The 5077-nt window shown below is 40.1% G+C and overlaps 1 pseudogene; it reads left to right on the forward strand.

Annotated features, from left to right (window-relative positions):
• The first annotated feature begins 1929 nt into the window (after positions 1-1929).
• Positions 1930-3172, forward strand: LOC130845704 (40S ribosomal protein SA-like; annotated as a pseudogene).
• The last annotated feature ends 1905 nt before the right edge of the window (positions 3173-5077 follow it).

Consider the following 5077-nt stretch of genomic DNA (forward strand, 5'->3'; position numbering starts at 1 on the left):
CTTTGATTTTATAATTAGTTAGCTTTGAAAATTAGTATGCCTAAGTTCTGGGCATTTAAAGGATTTAGTGATAGGAGAGGAAGCCATGTAACCTCCAAGGGCATGGGTTTGAATCCAACACAGGTTGTCACAGAAAGTTAATACCATTTGACAACTGCTTTGTGAAATGAGCTGGTCTCAGTCCAGTGGACAGATGTCCATATCACAAAATGCTCTAATTGGCAGTCTTAGCGGAGGAGCCAAAAATTGAACGGGCCTGGAATCTGAACCCTTTTCTCACTCTCTAGAGGGGCAGACAGAGGTTCACTCATAAAGGAAGCTTAGAATTGCTGGTGGCAATTGTATAGATGTTTTATGGATAAACAGAGGACTTTGCGTTTCAAAGCTGTCAGTCTAATTTTTCAATATACTCAAGTACCTTTAATAAGGCCTTCCCAAGTTGATGAAAGTGTTCACTTTTTGCTGCAAATTAATGATTACAATTTTGCATATTGTCAAGGAAAAACCAGAGACGGAGAGTACTTAAAGCAGTAGAAACAGATTTTATTCAGGAACTATTACAATATGGGAAAAGAGACCTCAATATAGAATTTGGCTCAACTCCAAAAACAATATAGGGAAGTAGGGATTTATAGACAAGGAGCAGGGTGGGCGTCAGTAGATGGAAAATCACTTAGAGGAAACATGAAGGGTAAGAGAGAATTTTAGCTAAACTGAGTTGATAGGATTCTTGCTGAAGGTAGGCCAGGGTGATCAGATATCCCCTGGGAGAAGATGGCAGAATAAGTAATTTGATCAGATATTGAGTCTGGAGATTCCTACAAAAATTACTAAACAGGGTTTTTGCTAAAATTGGATGATATGAAGATAGACAGGGAAGTCCAAAGGTCTAGACCTACATAAGAAGAGAGTTCAGGGGAGCCTGACTAAGGCTTGGTCAAGGAGAGAGTCTTTGTCAATATACTAGTGCATTTCTCATATAAAATGTGTACTATTGTTGAATTGAATGACTATCACTAGTCAGCTAAAAATATCACACATGCCATGAAAACTGGCAAGTAAAATTCAATAAATGCTTGAACTTAGAATACTTTGCCTGTGGCTCAAAATATGCCCAATCTGCTATTGCTTTTCTGTGTACCACACTGAAGCAGATATTCACAACGCCTGGGAAATCAGATGGACTGAATCACTGGACATACCCTTTTGCAATTATTGATATAGCAAAAGGCTTGATCAGGGTCCTTATATTGAATAGTAGCAAACAACTGCCTACTTTTAGGAGCTATGAAAATGCCTACTGTCTCCACTCGCCCAAAATTCTAGGCTTGCAGTGTCATTCTTTTAGCTTTGGTTTTGATTTCTTTGGGAGAGGTCATTTTCCAAACTACAGAATACTGCTTTAGCTATTCCACTAATTGCTCCCCAACCCTGCAAGTAAGTGTGTGTGTGTGTGTGTGTGTGTGTGTGTGTGTGTGTGTGATTCCACAATCATACAAATACAGGAGGCACTTCGTTAAATAACGTTAAATAGGTTTATTTATGCAAAATTCAGTCTTTAACATACAAATATACCTTTTGATGCTCAAAGAAGAGAGAGTATGCAGCATTTCATATAACACAACTAACACTGCTGGAAACTAGTGTTCCAAGGAACACAGACTAAGAATGCTCTTCTCAGTTATTTAGAGTTTGGTGTGCACTAAGTGATAACTGTTACCTGTCAGCAGGATTTTCAAAGGAAAGGGGTGAAATAGGCAAAGTTTGTTAACCTGGAATTACTGGAGACTGTTTTTCCACAATCTTGCTGACATGGAAACACCATAAAAAAATAAATAAATAAAACCCCGATCCTTCCAAGCTACCCAGACAGGGGTCCATACAGCATTGTTCTGGATTGCTATCATAACTTAAAGGGAAACTTTCACAATGTCCGGAGCCCTTGATGTCCTGCAAATAAAGGAAGAGGATGTCCTCAAATTCCTTGCAGCTGGAACCCACTTAGGTGGCACCAATCTTGACTTCCAAATAGAACAGTACATCTATAAAAGGAAAAGTGATGGCATCTACATCATAAATTTGAAGAGAATCCAGGAGAAGCTTCTGTTGGCAGCTCGTGCCATTGTTGCCATTGAAAACCCAGCTAATGTCAATGTCATATCCTCCAGGAACACTGGCCAGCGAGCTGTGCTGAAGTTTGCTGCTGCCACTGGAGCCACGCCTGTTGCTGGCCACTTCACTCCTGGCACCTTCACTAAGCAGATTCAGGGAGCCTTCCAGGAGTCAAGACTTCTTTATTTACTTCTTTATTTATTTTTGGCTGCATCTGGTCTTAGTTATGGTACGCGGGATCTTCACTGTGGCATGCGCGATCTTTCGTTGTAGCGCGTGGGCGTCTCTCTAGTTGTGGCATGCAGGTTTCTCTCTTCTCTAGCTGTGGTGTGTAGGTTCCAGGGAGCGTGGGCTCTATAATTGTGGTGTGCAGGTTCCAGAGTGCATGGGCTCTGCAATTTGAGGCACGTGGGCTCTCTAGTTGAGGCTTGCGGGCTCCGTAGTTGTGGTGCAAGGGCTTAGTTGCCCTGTGGCATGTGGAATCTTAGTTCTGTAACCAGGTATCGAACCTGCGGATTCTTTACCACTGGACCACCAGGGAAGCCCCTGGAACCCAAGATTTCTGATGGTTACTGATTCCAGAGCTGACCACCAGCCCCTCACAGAGGCCTCTTATGTTAACCTGCCTACCATTACTCTGTGTAACACAGACTCTCCTCTGTCTTATGTGGACATTGCCATCCCGTGCAACAACAAGGGAGTTCACTCAGTGGGTTTGATGTGGTGGGTGCTCGCCTGGGAAGTTCTATACATGTGTGGCACCATCTCCCGTGAACACCCTTGGGAGGTCATGCCTGATCTCTGCTTTTACAAAGATCCTGAAGAGACTGAAAAGGAAGAGCAGGCAGCAGCTGAGAAGGCTGTGACCAAGCAGGAATTTTAGGGTGAATGGACTGCTCCAGCTCCTGAGTTCACTGCTGCTCAACTGGAGGTAGTAGACTGGTCCAAAGGCGTTCTGGTGCCCTCTGGGCCTATTCAGCAATTCCCCACTGAAGACTGGTCTGCAGCTCCCATTGCTCAGGCCACTAAATGGGCAGGAACAACCCCTGAGTGGTCTTAAGCTGTTCTTCTACAAACTCTTAAAATGGAAATAGGTTGATGGAAAATAAACACTTTCTAAAAAACAACCAAAAAACAAAAAAAAAAAACCTTCCTCAGAATGAAAATGGTTTGCTTTTTGAGAAGCTTAGTAGATTGTCAGTAGCATGTTGCTCCTGGTAAACTATTTTCAGTAAATCATCAGGACAGTACAATTCTTTTGCTATCAACTTTCTTTGAAATATCAATAAGATGAGTAAGCACTGTTCAGAGTCCTTCAGTGCCCTTTCCCTTTAAGCCTGCAATGTTTTCCCTCTGCTTGGAATTATCCTGGAAGGCTTCCACTAGTAATATGTGGGTAGTGGAGGACAAATATTCTGGAAATGTATCGACCAGAACTAATCTTTGGAAAATTCTCCAATCACCACATGTTGAAAAGTATAGGATTTATTTCTCACTGATTCCAATCAAAATGGAGTTTTTCTCTTGTCAGGAATATGTTTGATAATGGAGCAGAGGCAGTTGCAAATGTACCACTCTTTTTGTCCTTTTTTTTTTTTTAAAGATTTATTTTATTCTTTCTTTCTTTCTTTCTTTCTTTCTTTCTTTCTTTCTTTCTTTCTTTCTTTCTTTCTTTCATTCTTTGGCTGCGTTGAGTCTTTGTTGCTTTGCACGGGCTTTCTCTAGTTGTGGCAAGCAGGGGCTACTCTTCATTGTGGCGTGCAGGTTTCTCACTGCAGTGGCTTCTTTTGTTGCAGAGCATGTGCTCTAGGCGTGAGGGCTTCAATAGCTGCAGTGTGAGGGCTCAGTAGTTGTGGCTTGCAGGCTTTAGAGCACAGGCTCAGTAGTTGTGGCACATGGGCTTAGTTGAACCCGTGTCCCCTGCATTGGCAGGCAGATTCTTAACTATTGTGCCACCAAGGAAGCCTGTATAGTTCTTTATTAATAGGACTGCATGAGATAAGACTTATTTCCTATTCCTGTTTGTAGAGCACAAACCTGTAGCAGGACTATTATTCTTTCTACAGGGAATATTGTAAAATCATTGACATATGAAAAAGGATTCAAAGAATACGAAGCCAAAGGATGTGGGGGGAAATTATCATAGAGGAGTGTCACATAGTTAATTCACAAAAATATTATGTTATTTTCTGGTATTTGAGATATATATGTATATATATGGCATTTTTGATCTTTAAAACATTTTCAATCTGGTTTTGTTGTTTTGTTAAAAATAATTACTTACTTTCATACTTAATTTTGTACTGTTTAGCTTTAGGCACCACAAAACCTGGATCTATCCCTTATATACTGCTCATAAAATGAATTAAAGTAGTATTCTTTTGTATATTCTAATTATATTGTTCTAGCATGCTTTAGGTTAAAAAAATCAGAAAACAATTCTGTCTGTCTGTTTTTGTCTCTTTCCAATTTGAAAGGAACACTGAGCTAATGAAGGTTAATTTTAAAAAAAATTGTGATAGTTCCTCACAAAGATATATGTTTGACTGGATGAAGAAGAGGAGCTAAGTATAGGACTAGAAATAAGGAAGATGATGAGAAGGTGAAAAGAGACATAGTGAAATTTGAAAAGGAGAAGAAAGATATGGCAAAGAGAAATAAGAAAAGAATGAACAGAGAACAGAAAAAAGAAAGGCAAGAGAAGAAACGAGGATGGATATAATACCAACTGGCTTTAAAGTTACTGACAACTGACTTCCATAAATTACAATCACTTCAAGTAGGATACATAGGGTAATGATTTATTTTACGGAGATTTATTTCTTCCTGAGTTTTATCCTGTTTTTTTACACCATACCTGCTCTTCTCTTACATGATCAGATACTCATTCATACTAAAGCAATGGAGATCAACTGTGTTATATAGGAACTTAGGAATTGCCACATTGGGTTAGATATATGGTCCA

The sequence above is a fragment of the Hippopotamus amphibius genome, chromosome 2, assembly GCF_030028045.1.
Source record: "Hippopotamus amphibius kiboko isolate mHipAmp2 chromosome 2, mHipAmp2.hap2, whole genome shotgun sequence".
Lineage (NCBI taxonomy): Eukaryota > Metazoa > Chordata > Mammalia > Artiodactyla > Hippopotamidae > Hippopotamus > Hippopotamus amphibius.